Source organism: Camelus bactrianus, chromosome 6 (genome assembly GCF_048773025.1).
Source record: "Camelus bactrianus isolate YW-2024 breed Bactrian camel chromosome 6, ASM4877302v1, whole genome shotgun sequence".
Lineage (NCBI taxonomy): Eukaryota > Metazoa > Chordata > Mammalia > Artiodactyla > Camelidae > Camelus > Camelus bactrianus.
In genome coordinates, this window is record NC_133544.1 from 11,027,484 (window position 1) to 11,048,043 (window position 20,560).

Consider the following 20,560-nt stretch of genomic DNA (forward strand, 5'->3'; position numbering starts at 1 on the left):
CAATAGAAAGAGGTGAAGTACCGATACATGTTACAATGTAGACGGAGCTTGAAAACATTTTGCTCAGTGAAAGCAGCCCATCACAAAAGACCACATGTTGTGTGATTCCATTAGTACAAAATGTTTAGAACAGGCAAATCTATTGAGGCGGAGGTAGATCAGCGGTTGCCTACTGCTGGAAGGTACGGGGGATGACAGCTGAGAGGTACTGGGTTTCTTTCTGGGGTAATGAAAAAGTTTAAAATCGTGGTGATGCTTGTACAATTCCGAATATATTAAGAGCCACTGAATTGTATACTTTAAATAGGTGAATTACATCTCAATAAAGTTGTTACCAAAAAAAAGTATAAAATGGTCAAAAGACACCAAAGAGAAAATCAGGGGGGTGGTTCCTTGCTTTGTCAAAGGCCTCCAATCACATTCGCAGCAGTTTCCCAAGTGGCTCCAACATACACTGGGATGTGTTACAAACGCGATCAGGTTGAGGCTGGAGACGGCTGTCCCCCCCGGGGAGGGCAGGCCCCAAGGTCACATGGCCAAGTTCAGTTTTCAGCTCTAATATTTACAGGCTGCATCGACAGGGACATTCCTTTACCTCTTTGTCCTTCAGTTTCCTCACCAGTAAAACAGTGAGACATTTTAATAATGTGCCTTACCCTTAAAGGTTGCGGTGAGCTTCAATCAGCCCTCCCAGGACTCTGGAATACTCTCCTCTTGCCATCGCCAAGACCCAGCTGAGAAGCAGGCTCCATGAAGAGAAGAGGGGAGGGTTCATCGCTCCCACTGAGTCATTTCAGCGCTCAGGATAGGCATTCTCCTGCAAAGCCCTGCCAGCTGGTCCCAGACCCGTCAGCCCCTTCTCTCACGGTGGATCTGTCACTCCAGGTGGGGAAGCAGAGATCCCAGAGAGGACAAGTGACAGTGGCAGGGTCAGGGATGGCAGTGCCCAGGATGGCACTAGAAAAATCTGCCCACCACTTGAGCACTTTTTTTTTTTAAACAAGAGCCACGCAGAGCAGGGGAAATGATCTATATGGAGGTGAGGCTTGAGGTAAACTTTGGAGGGGGATCTGAGGCTAAGCTTGTCCCTCTGTCCCCTGGGCCCCTCAGGCACCAGGTGTGTCTCCATTGGCATAGTGGCATCTTGGGTCATTGAGCACCATGTCACCGGCCCTCCTTTGGCACCGAGAAAGCCCCTGTGAGGTGGGGACCACCACTCCTGTTCTGGGTTCTCATCGTCCTGGAAGGTGGGGGCAGCCCCATGAGGTGCAGAGCCCCCTGCTTTGGGAATCAAACACTCGGAGTTCAGGTACCCTCCCTGACACCCTCAAGTGGTCTGAGCAACGCTTCCTGGGCCTCAGAATATTCACATTTAATGGAGGAATAATTCCTTCCCACCTCCCATTTGAGATGACCAGCAGGTAAGGATGTTGTGAATGTCATTCCTACAAGTCCTCTGTCAGACACTGCCACGCTCCCATGTCCTCATCACTGGTCATCACCTCAGCTGGACTAGAAGTTTCAAGAAGGCAAGAATGCACACTGCCCTGTACTGCATTCTCACTGCCCTGGCCAGGTCTGGCACACAGTAGGTTCTTAATAGACCTTAACAGTCAGTTGAATAAACAATGCTAAAATACTAACAAAAACAACCACCTGCATCTTCTCATCCTGTTAGAGTGCCTTCGTTACCCTTGCAAACCCCTTAAATACCTAGAATGCTACTTGGCTCACAGTGAGCACTTGATAAATGTGTATAAATGAACTTCCAGGGAAAAAAAAATCCCTTGTCTGTAAATATAACTTGGCTCTAAGCTCTGAAAGTGATGATTTTTCCCTTAAAACAGAAAAAAAGTTTTCCATTTTTTATGATTAGATTCTTCCAACAAGACCAAAAAACATTAGCTCCCCAAACACCCAGAAAATGTTCCCACTTTAAAACAAGCAGCATATAATGAAATATAGATTCTTTTACTTTCTTTTCCTGTAATCAACCTTCTTTAATAGAATTGCTCTGTCAGTTCAAGGGCATGGGTCTGCTTCAAGGTCTGGTGGCTCCGAGATGGAGAACTAAAAAGGGAGAAACTCAGCATTCCTGTGTCCAGAATCTTGTTTCCAGGAAAAATGTAACTGTCTGGGATATTTCACGGCAGATCAAGTAGACACTTCTGCCATGAAAATTCAAGGCAGTCTTTGATTCTCCAAACCAGTGATTTGAAAGCTGGTAATTTACCCAATGCAGGGAATTCTTGGAAAATTAGAATCAAGTAATGCTGCCTTTCTGCTATAAGGACATATCAGCTGGGCTCCTGCAGCGGGGGACGTGGGTTATAAATGGCTTTGTCCTTGGTAGGGACAGACTTCTGCTGGGCTAGACACAGCACCTTGCTCTGTGTCCCCAGGAATATGCCACAAGGCTGCGGAGGGGAGCGAATACCCTTCGCTTTGCCAGCAGAGACAGAGGAACCAGCAGAGCCACCAGCTGCTAATGACCCATCATCACCCTCTGTACCTACAAGTCTTCTGGACACACCCTGAACCCATTAGGCAGGCACTGCAGCCACAAATGTCCCTGCTTTCCAGAAGATACTCAGCAGGGGAGGGATGGGTTCAGGGACCATATAAGCCAGAACTCAGTGGAGGACCCTGAGTCCCTCTTTCAGGCTAAGGGCCACCTCTAAGTTGGATGGGAACCGTGCTGCACTGGGAGACGGAAGACTTGAGTTGCAATCCTGATTCAACTGCCCATGAACCCGCGGTACCCCAACCGAGTCATTAACATCTTGTCCTGCTACTTCTTCAGGGGCAATTTGCTGCCACGCGAGGTGGTGAAACGTCATTGTCACTGTGTGTGGCATGACCTGGCGTGGATACCAAAGGCTGCAAACAGGCAGATGGCTACCCCGCCCTCCCCAGTTGGCAGCTGGCAGCTGGCAGCTGGGACCAGTGCACTCCCCAGTGCAGGAGTCAAATCCTCTGGAAGTTGGCATCTGGGGGAGGGGGGGTACAGACCACGACACATGTGCAGCAAGAACTCTGTCCCTCCCACCATTGTCATCAACAGAAACAATTTTAAACTGCAGGCAGCCTACACAGCTGCCGAGGGCATTGTCTTTAGAAGCAGGTAACTTAGGTTTCAGAAGTCTCTTATTTGTTACCTGCATGACCTGGGCAAGTTGTTTAACACCTCTGGGCTGTGACCTCACCTGTAAGTGGGGATGCTGCAGAACCTGCCCACCAGGCTGCCGTAAGGATTAAGTGATACAGAGAATGCACGCACAAGCACTTAGCCCAGCTAGGCTACGTCACTCTGAGGATCCTTAACTTACAGAGTCCTCCCTCTATACCCAATCTGTCCCCACTGTTCCAGGGACCTGCTCTGTGAAAGCAAAAGAGAAGAGGAAACCAGCTTCGTGGGGAAAAAGCGAGCACGATGATACTGGCCACATTAGGACCTGAATGCTGGTGCAGTTCCATCTCAGCCTCCTGAGAAAACCTTCTTCATCTCTCTCAGGCATGCTGGGATTAGGAGCCCCCGGCCATGTTCAAGGCCGTGATGCTTGCATGTCTGCGAGGGGCCGAGCCAGCCCTGTCTGCTCAAATCCCCACCAGGGAGAAGGGAGAAATCAACAGGGCGCACACAAGCAGCTTTTGAGGTCATGCATAAGCCTTTAAGCCGCAGAAATCGGGAGTGGTGAGTGCAGGGAGAGGGAAGAGATGTGTCTGCAGGTGGAGCTGAGCTCAGGAAACCAGAGATGATTCCAGTACCCACCATACCCAGAGGGGGTGGGGGAGGAGCGAGGGAGGTAAAGCAGTCAGCGAGCCGGCAGCCTCCCCAGCCCTGTTTTAGGATTTTTCCTGTGGACCAGTCTGCACCCCACTCCACTGTGTGGGGGGCAGGGAGAATGGGGGTGGGAAGGTCTTTCCTGCTAGTTGCCTTCCTGAACATTGAAAGGGAAACCATAAGGTCCCTGGGGACAAAAGCATCTGCCCCCCTGCTCCCCTCCCCCATCACCAGCTACCAAGTTCTCTGACATCTTAGAAGTCAGACCCCTGGGGCACACTTGACCTTTTTTGTTGACACATGAGGTTACATGAGTGATGCCGTAATATTTCATAAACCCTGCATTCCTGTTGCCCTTTCAAGGCTCTATACTTCGGCCAACATTGCTGCTGGTTCCCAAAATGTATTAATTTGTTCAACAGGTGTTTACTGCACACCCACTCAGCAGGCGTTGGACTCTCTGGAAGCGGGTGGATGAGGTCCTGATACATCCTCACGCCTGGCAGCTCTTCTTCTAGGAGGGTGATTGGACTTTCAGAGAAAACCAAAATGATTCAGAAAGCGGTAGGTTATCAGGATGGTCAACACCCTGATCCTGAATGAGTACAAGTCAATTACATACTTCTCGAGCATTTACTATGCGCCAGGCACTAGGCTTGGGGCCGAGCCTTGAGGATGTGCCCTTAAGGGGCTGCTGGGGGTCAGACAAGTGCACAACTGACCGACAGACAGTGAGAAGCTTGCTGTGATGGTGAGGAGCCAGGGGGCTACTGACGTGGGGGAAGCGGGGTAGGCAGCAAGCCCTCGGAGAGAGTGGTGCCCATGTCCAGTTTCGAAGGCTGCGTTACTGACTTTTCAAAGTCCTTTAATCTGCCATGCCAGTGTGGAGAAGACGGTTATTCCCATTTTATTGATGAGGAAATGGAGGTCCTGAGGGGCCAAAGGATTCACCTATAGTCACACACCCAGTTTGGCACAGGTGAGAGAAGAACCCAGGCTGGGAGCCCAACTGATACCAGGCTCTTTTCATCTGAGCATTTTACCTACAAGAGGGGTACATCTCAGGACTAAGGTCTCCTCTACCCAAGGAGCAGGCTCTGCATTCCTGGAAGCTCTAAGGGCCATGGCAAGAAGTCGTGCTCTGGAAAGAAGGAACGCAAGTGGCAACTCTTAGGTCAGTGATGCTTACAGCCCAGGAAACACCCATACAGAGTTCTAGCCCGTTACTCCACGGACCCAGGAGAAATCTGTCACTCGTCCTCCTTGACCTCCCTTATTTATTAAACATTTAATATTTATTAAACATTTAATTAAACATTAAACATTTATTAAACATGTAATAAAACTGACCACTTCCTATTTAGGGATGAATGAACATGTGTATGAATGAATGTATGTATTATCTATCTACCTGCCCATCCATCCATCTTACATACAGTAAAATTCATTCTTTGTGGTGCATGCTTCTATGCATTCTCAACACCTCTCAGGCACAGTGTTTCCATCACCCCAAAATTCCTTTGTGCAGCCTTTTTGTGGTCAAACCCTCCTCGAACTCTGGCAACCAATGATATGTCTCCTTCCCCTACAGCTTGCCTTTTCCTGAACATCATACCCATGGAAACACAGGACATACAGCCTTTTAGTCTGGCTTCATTCAGCAAAATGAATTAAGATTCACCCACGTTGTTGTGTGAATCCACCTTCCTACAATGTTCTAAGGTCCTCTGACCCCACACTCTCCTCACTGGCCCAGTCTCCTTTAGAGGGCCCCCTCCTCTGTGGGACACTGAATGCTGGGGGTTTTGCCCTGAGTCCTCTTCTTCCCAGGTCATCTGGCTTTGACTTTCTAATCTCTGCAGACTTGTCCCAAACCTCAATCTTTCCTGAGCTCAAGACCTAACATACCCATTGGCCAATGGGACATTACTCCCTGGCCATCTTATAAGTACATTGAACCTGTCCCCAGTGAGTGGCCCACACTCCATGCTGGTCTGGTGCTGTCCTGGACAACCTCCTCCTCCTTCATACCGTGTGATGAGTGGACAGGCCACCTGGCACTCAGCATCCTTTTTAACTTCCTTCTATGAACTTTCCTGTCGAGAACACTAGGTACCGGTGTGCAGGCTGTGCACTGCGTTTTCCCACATACTGGCCCTACCTCTTTTCTGTGGAGTCTGGACCACCTTGCAGCCAGGGCTCTGAAGGAGGAGTGGGTTCTGCTGGCCTGGAGGACTTAGAGGGCAGAGAAGAGGCAGCCGCGCTGGAGGCCAAAGTATGCAAAGGTTCTCCTGACAAAAGCATCCACTTTCTTACTCCCACACAAGATGTTCTTGAATTTGAACATTCCACGTCCAATTCCTGCTCCTTTAGCTCTTCCAGCAATTTTCTAAGTACCCAATTTCCTGACTTCAATTCCTTTCTGTGGAAAATACTGAGCGTGGCTTCTATTTCCTGCACTGAAAGTACTCTGCCCTCTTCTAGCCAATCCTTCACAATCTTACTTCCAAAACAGCTCTCCAGTCCTTCCGCCTCCCCGCCTCCCCGCCTGCATCCTCTCTCGCTGGACCGCAGCACCAGCCTCCTACCTGATCTCCCCACGTCTGTTCTCAATCTGCTCCTTTCTGTTTTCCAATGGCAGCCAGACAAGCTTTTCCATGTGCACTTACGGCTTAGAACTCCTCAGGGGCTTTCAACTACTCTTTGGGATAAATGCCCAGAACTCTGTCAAGGACAATTTCTCCAGTCTTGTCCTGTCATCTTCCCTACCACGCTCGCTCTGCTCTGGCTGCCCTCGTCAAGTCTGGGAGCCGCTAGGTCCTGGCACGGGATAGGCGTTCAGGAAACATCTGTTGAGTGAATGAGTATCTGGCCTTCCACCTCCCTTCTGACACAAATCTAGGAGGCTGCTAGGATGAGCTCTGCCCAGAAGGATGTCTGGGAGATGGTGTGACTAGTCCTCCTTTCTCAGCTCCTGGCTTCCCAAGCTGCTGCTTGGATGCTGACCTTCCCAGATGGAAAGTGTTCGGTGGAGATACGCCTCCATTAGATTTTGGTCTTCCTTAAACCTTTCCATTTAGTCGATTCTCTTTAAGGAACAGAAACTATAAATTGAATTTTTCAAATAGGAAAATAAAAATTGCCTCAAAACATGCCATTCTCTTTTGCCTTCCACCCTGGTTAAAAATAGCCCCATATTCTAAGCCCTGATGTTTATTCTGAAACTATGAAAGCTAGACAGGAAGGCTAGGGTGTCATTTAAATAACTTCAAATTTCTATCATTTCGACTTCTGTGTTTTAGAAACCACCAAGTGCCAGCAACCAAAAACAAAAAAGAGTTGCGATTTTTCTCCCCAATTGTATGGTTTAAGATAACATTGCTAAGAATGTTATACCTTTCATGGGCAACAGTTGGAGTATCTAGGTTTTATAGCATCACCCTCACGTCCCAAATAGGAGCAAAAATAATTAGATTAAATCACTGGCTTAACCAGCATGAAAATGAGTTTAAAATCCTCTCTCTCTTTCAGTACATTCCAAAGGAGATTAAGCGCCATGGAAAAATAAAAATATAATTGGCAGCTCCAGCAGACGGATGGCTCTCTCCAGAACTCGCTGTGGAATTTAAGGCCGAAAGAGGCTCCAGATGCAACGTGGCCCAGCTGGTCTCCACCCAGCAGGGGGCACAGGCTTACCAAAATCACCAAGGGAACATTTTCTAAGGCATCCTTGCCATCACCACCTCTCTCACTGCCCTGATGCTGAGCATCCTTGTCCTGCCCACTGAGAACCACTTAACCTCCCATCTTCAGAGGGAGAAAGAACACTGAAGTCCAGACAGGCCAAGGGCTTTCCTCAGCATCACAGCTGGTTAGCAGCAGGACAGCAGCCTGAACATACACACGGACAATGGCCAGGCCCTCCAGGACAACAGAACTCGGACCCACGTCCTCTGCAGCAGTCAGTCCAGGAAGCCCAACCACAAATGGCCCACAAGCCACCGTAATGCCCAGACGGTCGGGACATGGTCAGTGAGGGCCAGCCTCCCTACTGTTTGTCCCAATTTCCAACTCAAGACCAGCCAGAGAAAGCTAGATATGCCCCCTGCAATGGGGCCCTCCCCGACATTCATGTCCACCAGGAGCTTTAGAATTTAATCTTATTTGGAAAGAACGTGCGTTCGTCTGCTCGGTCTGCCACAATGAAATACCACAGACTGGGGCTTACACAACAGAAGTGTATTTTCTCACAGTTCTGGAGGCTGGAAGTTCAAGATGAAGGCGTTGGCAGGGCTGGTTTCCGGCGGGAGCGCTCTCCCTGGCTGGAGGACGTCTGCCTTGTCACATCCGCACATGGCCTTTCCTTCCTGTGTGCGCGCACTTCTGCTGTCTCTTTCTCTTCTTATAAGGACACCAGTTCTATTAGATAAGGGCCCCACCCTTACGCCCTCATTTAACCTTAATGATCTCCCTAATACCATCACTTTGGGGGCTAGGCTTCAACATGTGGATTTTGCGGGAACGTGATTCAGTCCACAACACGAGGTCTCTGCAGAGGTTGTTAAGTTAAAATGAGGTCAAGCTGGATTAGAGCGAGCTGTGAATCCCGTGACGGGTATCCTCATGAGAAGAGGAGAGAACATACAGAGACAGAGAGAAGGCGGCCATGTGACAACCAAGCAGGAGTGATGCGTCCACAAGCCAAGGGATGCCAAGGATTGCCAGCAGCCACCCGAAGCCAGGACAGAGACAAGGAAAGGATTATCAGAGTCTCCAGGAGGAACCAACCCTGCTGATATGTCTGCTGACTGCAGAGTCTGGCCTCCAGAACTGAGAGAACAAATTTCTGAGGTTTTAAGTCACCTAGTTTGTGCTAATTTGCTACGACAGCCCTAGGGAACGAATACACCCCCCTCAACCAATAGCATAAAATACCCTGCATCTAGTTGGCCACCTCCAGCTCCCCCAGGCCAGCAACCTCCATCAGGACAAAATGAAGTCCTTGTTTTCCCCCCACTATAAAGCTGTACCACTCCCCTACCTGCCTTTTAAGTCTCTGCCAAACACAAGAGATGGTGGCCGACTCCCTTGCAGTAAACTCTGAGTAAGAATCGGGGATTTGTTCTCAAAGGGTGGCCTTTGTTTGTTGCCACAACAGGAAGAAGCTTTACTGCATCTCCATGTCTTTCTCCAGCACTGGCTTGAGCCCTCTCGGTGCCGTGGGGACAACCTGTTCATCCCAGTCTTGCCCCCACACCTCTACCAGATGGCATCCAGCGAGAGCATTTGGCAGGAAAGCACACAAAACATCTGGAGTGAATCACTAACCAAGATTCCTGACCGTGACACAGCAATCCAACTGTGAGCCACTCACCGATGGGCACCACACAGCACTACTGAATTACCAAAAGGACAGTAATTAGCAGGATAAACCATTTCTATTTGGAAGAATATGCACGACTTTTCTTAGCATGACCTGCTTTATGTATAAAGCATAAATAGCAGATACATATATACACAGGGCGTACTATGTCCCAAGCATTCTAAGTACAGAGACGTTCCTGCCCCAGATGGGGCCAAACCAGGAGACCAAGGGGCCAGGCTGGCGGAGAGATCTGATGGGCTGCTAACACCCCTTGATAACCCACAACTGTGGGTCAGGGTCACCCACCTCAGCACTCTTACGTCCTACCCTGTGTCCCCATCCACCACCCCAGGGCTTCCCTGTTTGGTCAGCATTCTCCTTGGCATATAACCCTGCCTCTCTTCCCAGACTTAATCCCCTGCTGGCCCTCTGCACAGCCTCAAGGCAAGAAGTCTCAGGTCAGGATTTAGTACAAACAGGGTCTGAGCTCATCAGTTACACTTGGGAAGGTTCACTGAGCTCTTCCTGAGAAGGAAGCAGCAGCCTCCCCTCTTCCACACGGCTCTCAGGCCGTCCCTCAGTGGTCCTTGTCACTGTTCACAGTTTTAATGAGACCATCTAACTACTGGTGCTCAACTGACAGGGTGAGGCAAGGTTCAAGCAGAAAAGAAGAAACTGGCAGGCTTGATGGATTTCCAGGGGGTCTCATATTGTAGGTGTTTAACTAAACCGGCATCCACTGACTGATGGTTGTAATTTAGACAGACAACCCCTCTTTCCTAAGATCTCAGAAGAACAGAAAAGTCTGCCTAATACTTCCTAAGTCCTACGCCTACTCTCATCCTTGGCTTCTGTCAGAAACATTTCCAATGAGGAGTCACTAGGGGCTGGAGTTTTATTCTTGGCTTTCCTTTGTGAGCTTGTGGAAAATTACTGAGCTCCTGGGTTTCCACAAAGCACTGTGAGGTTTGAGGAGGTTATCAGTTATAAACAGGAGAGTCATCGAATCATAGAACTAACTATAAGATGATCCCCCTGAACCTTTTCTCCCCTTGGGAGTTTTCTCAGGCCCAGCCTCCTTCTTAAAAAACAGCAACAAAATTAAGATTTATGAGGCAGTTAGAAGCTCGGGCAATGGGCACCGGATTGAGAGTCCAGAAACTTCAGTTCTGTCCTCAGTTCTGATGATTTTTTTTTTGTATATATATATTTTTATTGAAGTAGTCAGTTTACAATGTCTTGTCAATTTCTGATGTACAGCATAATGCTTCAGTCATACATGAACATACATACGTTCATTTTCATATTTTTTCACCATAAGTTACTACAAGATACTGAATGTAGTTCCCTGTGCCATACAGTATAAACTTGTATCTATTATATATATATTAGTTAGCATCTGCAAATCTCAAACTCCCAATTTATCCCTTCCCACCCTATTCCCCTCCAGGAACCATAAACTTGTTTTCTATGTCTGTTGGTCTGTTTGTTTTGTAAATAAATTCATTTGTCTTTTTTCAGATTCCACATATAAGCAATATTATATGGTATTTTTCTTTCTCTTTCTGGCCTACTTCACTTAGAATGATTATCTCCAGTTCCATCCATGTTGCTGCAAATGGCATTATTTTATTCTTTTTTATGGAGTAGTATTCCATAGTATTCCATATGGAGTAGTATTCCATTATATAAAATATACAACTTCTTTATCCAGTCATCTGTCGATGGGCATTTCAGTTGCTTCCATGTCTTGGCCATTGTAAATAGTGTTGCTATGAACACTGGGGTGTATGCATCTTTTTGACTTAAGGTTCCCTCTGAATATATGTCCAGGTACAGGATTGCTGGATCATATGATAAGCCTAGTTTTAGTCTTTTGAGGAATATCCATACAGCTGCATGTAAATCAATGAAGTTAGAACACTCCCTCACACCATACACAAAAATAAATTCAAAATGGCTTAAAGACTTAAACATAAGCGAAGACAATAGAAGAAAACATAGGCAAAACATTCTCTGACATAAATCTTAGCAATGTTCTCCTAGGGCAGTCTACCCAGGCAAGAGAAATAAAAGCAAAAATAAACAAATGGGACCTAATTAAACTTATAAGCTTTTGCACAGCCAAGGAAACAAGCAAAACAAACAAAAAGTAATACAGTCCCAAATGCCAATAGTGTCTGGGTGGAGAAACACTGGTTGAGGGAATAAAACACAATAAAATGGTGGCTGCTCTTTGTCCACTGAACACTGATGCCTGCCTCACTCTGCCTCCTTGTAACCAAGACCTGCCCGCTCTCTGTCTCTCACGCACGGTGTGTCTACAAGTCCACACGCTGCTAAGCACGGGTCCTCCTCCCTCACAGAGCCAAACTGGGTGGCTAGGAACATGCCAGAAAACTCTGTTCTCCCCTCTCCCCGCTTAAAGTCTCATTGAGTCAACTCAAATCCCTGTTCTGTCTTAGTCTCCTTTCTTCTGCCAGCCGCAGCTCTCCAACACTTGTCTTCCCACACAACTAGAGTCTGTCCCTGAACAGAAGCTGCTTCCAGACCAGACTCGGACTCTCATTCCTTCTGACAAACACCAAGTGTGTACCATCTACCCAGAGGATCTGTGCGGGGGGCCGAGAGGGAGTAGGGATAAACCTGGCAGGGTTTGCAATCGACCAGAGAGGGGGAAGCAGATGTGTAGCGGATGGTGATGGTAATGAGACAAATGCCACAGGGAGAGGCTTACACAGAGCTTTAGTGGAATACAGAAGAAGGAACAATTAACTCCAACTCAGAAAAGATGACTCAGGGAGAAGTGGGAGACGAGAGAGCTGGGCTCTGAAGGATTTCCTGGAATCCCCCAGGAAGGAGGAGGGAGGCTTTCTAGGCAAAGGAACGAACTGGATGCTGAGGCAGGAAGGAGGGACCCCGGGAGAACAGGACTTCCGTGTAGTCTGCTTGCAGAGGCTCTGGGAGGTAGGGGAGGTGACAATGGGAAGGGATACTGGAAAGGATCAGAGGACCTGAGTGCCAGGGTGAGAACCCCAGCTCTGTCCCCACGACACCAGAGAGCACCAGAAGATTTCTGAGCATGGGAATGACAGGATTAGAGTCCTTTAAACCAACAATTGGGAACTTATTTCCATAAGGGCCAGATAGTGGGTTTTTCAGCCTTCGGGTGCCATATGGTCCCTGTCGCAACTACTCAGCTGTGCCTTTGCAGTGTGAAAGCAGCCACATATGATATATCAACAAATGGGCATGGCTGCGTTCCAATAAAACTTTATTTATGTTCACTGCAACTTGAATTTCACATAATTTTCATGTGTCACAAACTATCACTCTTTAGCATGCTTTTCCAGCCATTTAAAAATGTAGAAGCCATTTTTAGCTTGTGAGCCATCTACCAACAGGCCAGGAACTGGATTTGGCTCACGGGCTGGAGTTTGCTGACTCTTGTTTTAGAAATGTCATTCAGGGTGGTGGAGAGGTGAGGGTGGGAAACAGGGGCCTCGGGCGGAAGCTGCCCGAGTACCTTGAGGGTGGAGAGGAAGGGACAGATGCACAAATGCTGTGGCCACCTGAGCTGCAGGATGGAGGGCCAAGGGAGGGGAGGAAGGATGCACCTGTGGTTTCTAATTAGAGTGATGAGAGGGTACCGTGATGCTGTGAATATAGATGGGTGACAATATGGAGAGGGTATGGGTCAGTAAGTCTTGTGGGCTGTGGCCACGCACCTGGTACCCAAGAGGACAGACCTGCCTGGCTCAAATGTGAATCAGCCTGCTTCAGAGAGGGCTGGATTATACCAGAGCCAGGGACTCAAGAGTCCTGGAGCGGTCAAGAGAGCTGACATCTATTGTTTTTGCCGGTTCTCCTTGGGGGAATGCCCACTCCCCTGTCTGTATGATGTGAGTGGGGCTAGTCCCTCCCCAGGGCAAGGTTGGCTCAGAGATAGGTAAATGGACCAATCAGAGTCAATCCCAGGAATTTGGGGGAAGGAGCAGCTTTCTTTCTGCTAAACCTGAAAGTGGTAAAGGGCAGGCTGTGACTTTCCAGGGCCCCTATACAGGGTCTTCATCTCTTCCAACCAAAGTCCTAACTCATCCAGCTGCTATTAGACTGAAACCCAGAAGGGCAGAGGCCTTGACCTCAGAATTGTGTGAGACAAAGTGCCCATCCCAAAGGATTATTTGATAAACGGCCTAGTCCAAAGCATTTGCATCCATCTTATTTATCTCTAGAGGTCTGAGCCCCAGTCCTGAGCCTCTCCAAATGCGTGATCTTTGAGGAGTCACTGCTCTCTGGGACCCACCTTCCTTATCTGTAATGAGAGAGCTGGACAAGAGAAGTGCGTCTGTATCTGAGGGGGATGCTCAGAGTTCGCCTGTGGGGGGCTCCAGCCCACACGCGCTGAGTGAACACGAAGGGCACATGTGCAAACAGAAGAATGTCTAGAAGTTTGTCTGTAGATGCATTTATATTTTATTAATCAAATGACTAAATTCGCAGTCATTTTTGGTCATTCTGTTTTCTCAGTTTGAAATACAGTACCTCTTGGTGCCATGTCCTCCACCTCCACCCAGAGGCCTCGTGGGCAACGTGAACCTTTCACTGCCTTCAAATTCTTGTCCACCACTTACTAGTGCTGTGGCCTTGGGCAAGGTCCTTAACTTGCTAGGTCTATGTCTCCCATCCGTGAAGCAGGCATGATGTTAGTCCCTACCTCTTCGGCTTGTTCCGAACATGGAGCAAAGTGGCCCATGTAACCGTGGGGAAGAGGGCCCAGCACACAGCACGGGCTTCGGACAGCCAAGGAGGCTGGGGTAACTGGAAGGGATGCCGGCGCCTTCTGGAGCTGGGGATGTTTTGTTTCTTGACCTGGTGCTGGTGACATGGGTACAGTTTGGGGAAATGTGTTCTAAGTCCATCTCCCTGTAGGCTAGCCTTCAATAAAAAGTTCTAAAACCCAACATGCTCCAACTAGAAAGACAGAAGGTCAGCGGCAGCTGCAGAGCTCCCAATAATGAAAGTATTTAAAGTATTTGCATTTTCTATCCCCTGCTCCCGAGCAACTCCTCCATCTCTGTGCCTAACAGCCTCACAGGGCTTCTAGGCTTGTTCAGCTCTGCAGAAAACAGGCTCCCTGGGAAACAGCGCCGGCACCCACCGCGCCTCCTGACCCAGCCCTTACCCCAGGCCCATTCCTCCAGCCAGTTGCTCAACATCGCCTCCTCTTAGAACCTGGAGTTGCTGACGTCAGCTTGCTGGACCTCTTCGTGTCTTAGTGACCCTGGCCGATAAGGGAAAGGCCCGAGGAGACTGAACTTTATTCAGAATTGGCTGGGGAGCTGTTTTCTATAAGCTGTCCTGACCCAGCCCCACCTCGGTCTACAGAAAGCCCAGCCAAAGCCCCACTCACGCTCGGTTCACCCCCTTCACCCCAAAGACTCAGCCATGTGGTCCTCAGGCCAGATGTCCTTTCCTGCAGCTTCTTTTCTCAGAAAACTCCAGCCCCTAGGATGCTCTGTTTAGTCCTGACGATAATGCCTTGTAATTCACATGTACTGGAATCAAAGTCCCCCACATTCTCACAGGAGGAAAAGGCATACATCAATCTGCCCTAAGTTTCCCATGGGGAAGCTCCCTGTTGGGAGAGCAGGTATAGATTAAGCTGCTCCAGGACAAGGGACGAGGTCAAACAATGGCGGTCCACCCCCACCAGAGAAGTAAAGGCATCAACATTGGTAAGTTATTGTTTTACTTAATCCTAATTACCATCTGAAGGGTAGGTCTTATTATCCCCATTTGGTAGATGAGAAAACTGAGGCTCAGAAAGGCCAACAGTTGCCTAAGGCCATCCAGCCTGTAAGCAGGAGAGCCAGAACTCATCCTAAGCCAGACTGGCCTGGCTCCAACGCCTGGAGTTTCTCCACCTTGGCTCATGCCTCATAGAGCTCATCTTAAAACATGAGCCCACCTAGAAAGCTTCCATAACATAAACTCACAAGCCTGCAGAGATAGGAAAGCTTTAGCTGCACTTTCTGCTTACTATTCTGGGATACCCAAGTAAATAATGAAGGAAGCCACTTCCTTAAACAAATAAATCCAGAAGACTCAATTTAACCACAACAAATACAAGAATAGATTCTAATCCCAGGTCAATTTAATCACCCCTCTTTTTCCTTCCATCCTGACTCATCCCCCCTCGTGGGTGCAAAACAAAACACATACTCTTGCAGCAACAACAAGCACACACCTCCCATATGAGCATCCCACAGCAATCCAGCACGTTTGCTCATTGGAAATCATTTCTGTTTGAATCCACACTAGGAACAAGTCTAGCCCCCTACCCCCAACACACACACACACACACACACACACCCTCTCCATCTTCCTCTACCTTCACTGTATCTGATCCCTCGGCAAACTGATCCTAATGCTGTAACCAATCCTTAATGCTGGAAACCACTGAAGTGAGGTCTGTACTAAATAATTGCTGGTTCACTGTCTTGATCACTCAGGTGCTGATGAAAAAGCTCCCACTTGAACGTTCACTTTTACCTCTTTGTTACAAACACAAACAGCAGCAAAACCCCATTTTAGATCCTGTCATTTCTCTGGAGAAGATGCAACTTTCAGCTGTAAGGCTAACTGATCTATCTGGTCTACCTGGCAAAGAACACATTATCCCTGAGGCTTTGCAGAAATTTCTGCAATAGTTGAGTATAGGACACAGAAAGGTTAGGTAACCTACCCACAGTCACACAGCAATGGCAAAGTAGGGGTATGTACCCAGGTGGTCAGCACCTCATCACTACACTGAACTCCTTTCTGCTCAGGGAGACAGACATGCATAGGACCCACAGCACCAAGCACAATATTGGTTTTTTTCCTCCACTTCTTTTACATTTATGTTTAAATTTACACAACTCACTCTGTTCTAACATGGTCACTGAACTGACGTTCTGACAAGCCCAGAGTGAAGCTTTTACAAACATGTTCTTTTAAAAATGCAATTATTTCCCAAAGAGAAAGAGCTGTCAGTGAACTACATATTAGTATAAATTAGCCCTATCTGCTTTACCTCTTAATACCGGACATCAGCAGCACTGAAAACAAGTGGTATGGCTGAAGAGAAGGAAAGTACGTAATGCAGGAACAGAACATATGTGGAGGGCGTAGGGGTGCAGTGCTCAAATGCAGATTTTTAGCAGAGTCTGCAGAGAAGAGCATTAGAAGGATGCAAATGAAATCAATGAGAGAAGATGTCTATTTCAAATTTTGACAGAAAGCTGGCCCTAACTGTATCCAGAAGAGTTGGGGGTAATTCTCCCTGATTTATCTGAGGTTCTGTTTTTCCAGGACCTCAAAATTCCAATCGGTGCTCTTTGAGCTTTATACAGTCTGCTGTTTTGAACTAATTTTATGTGTGTGGTGTGTGTGTGGGCTATTATTCACCACTGCATGGTGGCAGAGATGCTAGAGGCAAAGCTTCCCAAAGATCCGTGCTCCCTTCCACGGCTCCGGGTTACTGCTGGTATAATCAGCTGCCCACCCAGAGGACTTCACCAGCTGGACCCCAACTGCCGTATGTCACTGCTGTTCCAAAGTGCTTCAGAAGCCGGCTTCTCAACCCTCTCCCACCCTCCACAGGTGCCCTGGAGGCCATGTGAAGATGGCAGAGTGGAGGTGGAAGGAGCCTGTATCCCTGTGTCACCACCTGGAAGGCTCCCTTCGGAAAACTCACACTGGCTTGCTATGGAGGTAAAAAAGTCTCTGGAATGAAGCTAAGATTTGGGGCATTTCTCAGTTACTGTTGTGATTATTATCTTAACCTCCAAAGGAATAATATTTTCTGATTTTCCAAACATAAGCTCTCAAATGGTGTAGAAGTATGCATCTATATGATCTAGTTGGGTATTTTGTTTGTGGTCTGTGGACCACATTAGGTGATGTGAAGGATCTGGGATGCTCTTCATGGCTGTTCCCAAGGATATACATCCAGGAGAGGGAAAAAGTCTTCGATATGTGACTCAGTGTATTTCAGGACCATCACAATTTAGTGGGTGGCCACACAAAATTAAGTTGTGAGCACACTTAGCACTCAATAATCCTGCCTGCCTCACGGAGGTATTTTTAGAAGCCAGGGTAACTAATTTTATGTCTTGCTTTTGACATACGTTTACTTATTCTGGGGAACAGAAATCTTGTTCAGCTTTGCCCTTGTACCTTGAGACAAGAGTATAAGTTGACCAACATTATCTGAGAAACACAATCAGCAAACTATAAAGTCCTTAAATGTTGTGGAACATATCCCATCGCTTTTAGTGGCCCATCACCAAGGAAATCAGTCAATTAGGCCAAGATGAATTTGAATGTGTTTGTCTCATACTTCTTTTACTATTGTGAGCATTGGTATTTAAAGGAAAACAGAATGAGTTTTGTTATTAGCAGGTATATTTGACTTTGTCAGATCTGCCTCCCAGGAAAAGGCTGAAGCATTTTGTGGAGAGGGGTGTGAGCATATTAGTCCACACTCGCAGGGCTGAGATGTCTCCCTGCCCACCCCCACTCCGCTCCCATGCTTCATTCCTACAAATCCTGAGGGTACTGCAGCATTAGTAGCAACTCAGGAAGGGCACAGAGAGGTTAGGTAACTAGTCCAAGGTCACACGGTAAGGGGCACATTTGGAATTTGAACTCAGGAAGTCTGTGTGTTGAACATAATCTCTTTACCACTACATAACACCACCTCTGCTCAGGGGGATGGGTCTTCCAAAGGACTGCCTTTTTCAAAGTCTTCCATAACTCTCTCAAGTACATGGAAGACTCCTGCTAAGTCTTTCTGTAATTTGCACACACATCCACTGTGCCCATTGTCACATTGTACTGTGATTGTTTTTCTGTCTGACTCCACATTCAGGCTGTACTATCCCATAGGGTGTCTAGAATTAGAAAAAAGTGCCCCTTCCTCAAGACATTTTGCTTCCATCTACTGGAATATTCTCATAATAAAGGGACAAATCAACAGTGTCTCTGATTCAAATGGCGCCCTCTAGGGCTGTGCAGTGCACAACCTGCACAGCTGTACACAGTGATCTACTCCGGACTGTGAGCACAAGTTCCTTGAGGACAGTCTATTTTTCCATTTGGTGCCGCCAGCTCCTAACGCAGCGCCAGGCACACAACAGATTTTTGTTGACCTGATTTGCAGTTGTTGCTGGCTAACTCAATTCTGAGAGGCAGGTGGTTTCTGACTCTGCTCCAAGACTGAGGGATGAGGCTACAATCTTTTCTCTTGATTGTTTCCCCCTGTCCTGCTGGTGGGAAATCAAGGACTTGTGCTGACCAGCTGGACACCTATGTGAGTTCCTTCCTCTCAGGGAAGTGGAGACTCTTTCAAAACAACCATTTCCACCGGGGCTTTCACTCCCACTTCCCCATTTCTCCTCTCAAGTGGGCACCGGCAGGAGTGCCAATGAGATTTGATTCCTTCCTCGAGCCAACAGCTCCTCAAACATGCCTGTTTACACCAGGCATCGAGAATATTGACAAAAACACTTTCTAACTTGCATTTGCAAAGTATGCATCTCCCACTAACCACCCAAGCCCATGGAAATAAAAAAGAAAAGGCAAAGGTACTGGGAGGCCCAGGTTCTCAGGTTGCTTTCAGGGCTGTCAGAGGAAGCAAATTAACTTCGTATCCCTGTAGCTCATTATGACATGGTCTCTCATCATAGAGACGACTATGTGCTCAATTGCCTACTGCTGAATACTTCTCCAGGAAGGGCCCTCCCAATGACTTGGGCTTCAAAGCTGTGGGGAAAAGGAACTGCAATTCTGCGTGGTCCAAAGGAGGTGACTGTGGCCAGAGCGCCCTAGTCAAGCCCTGTGGTCTTCTCTCCCTTGTGTGCACCTGCCCTCTGGCTGGGTGTGTGTTTCCCCCAGTTCTGAGCCAACATCTTCTGATTTTTTTCCAGTTTATCAAGGTACAGATCATGAACAGAACCCCACCAGTTCCAACATATTGGTACTTTATTTAAAATAGTGCCTCACCCTCTGTTCTTCCCCGACTCCCACCTCCAAGGCTCAAAGCGAGTTTTCCTTCCCTGCAAAGCTTTCTTTAGACCACATTCAACTCTCTTCTCTAGCTACCTTTGCAATTAATAAATTTCAGTGCAGTTGTTTGAATTAACCAGGGTGACAGAAACTCTCACTGGGAGAATGTTCTAGAGTACGAGGGGACCAGGGACTAGCTCAGCTCCACTGCAGAGCAAAGCCTGGCAGCCAGCTGACGTCCAGCTCCAATAGTTCACCAGTGTCAAGGCAGAGATAAGTAACTAAAGATGCTTCAAGATTTCACACCTGCTCCCAGAAGGCAATAAAATGGCTCTCAGTCTAAACATGGGGCAACATTGAATTTAGAAGTCCACACTATGAAATACTGATTTCTTCCTTTGGTAACACCTTGCATATGAAAAGTAACAGTAATATCAAGTTATTTCCTATCCAAAATTTGTGAATATCCAACTGCCTGTTCCTAATTTCTTTTAGATATATTTGTTCCACACTTTCTGGAGAAAAGAAACATCAGATCCGGCTGTCACTCATCTGAACCGTTTGTATTCATCAGACCAAATGAGAAGTGTTTATCCCTACCTGGTAGGTGTCAAAATCAAGGTGAGATTCAGCCACCACACAAGCAAGTTTATGGCAATTTAGAGCCCACAGAGTGACATTTTTAACTCAGTGCGCATGAAATTAACAACATGTTATCTTCTGAGAACCAGGGTGTAGATAACTCTGCATTCTACTGAAAATGCATTTTACAATCAGTTGAGGCCTGAAGAAATTAGCAGGGCTCTCCACAGGTAGTTCATGAGTGTGCATGCATTTAAATGTCATCTAACTAGGCTAACAGAATTAGGCTGTCGGAGTTGTTAATTAAGATCCTAGTCTTGCTGGAACTCCTTGAAGTAGGCTACCTGAACATCCTTGAACACCGGACAGTGACTGAGCCTGTCGCCAGGTTTCCAGGCACGGCTCCTGCCCAGTAGGACCTCCCCATGAGGAAGCGGCAGGCTTTGAGCAGGGAAGGGCCCCACTGCAAGGAGACAAGTGTCCCTCATGTGGCAACTTGGCCCAGCGTAGCCCACTGTCTCGGGGGTGATTCATGCCCAAACAAGCATAGAAACTCCCCTGCCCCCTTGGTGAGCGTCAGTGGGGTATGTCTGAGCCCATCAGGTGGGACAGGTGTGAGGGAACCTGTCTGAGCAGCCCCAGATTGGTTGGGGGTCCTGGGAAGCAAGATGGTGAGGCTAACGGGCCTTTTCTTAGGACATGGAAAGTTTCAGGGAGGAGATGTCAGTAAAGCGGGCCTTTGTGTCCTTCCCCACCTCTCCCTCCAGTCTCCGACA

At 47.7% G+C, this 20,560-nt stretch overlaps 1 protein-coding gene across 1 annotated transcript in view; it reads right to left on the reverse strand.

The window, feature by feature from the left end:
* SLC24A4 (solute carrier family 24 member 4) overlaps window positions 1–20,560 on the reverse strand; it is a 158,050-nt gene that overhangs the window by 62,613 nt on the left and 74,877 nt on the right. The gene's annotated exons all lie outside the window — the stretch shown is intronic.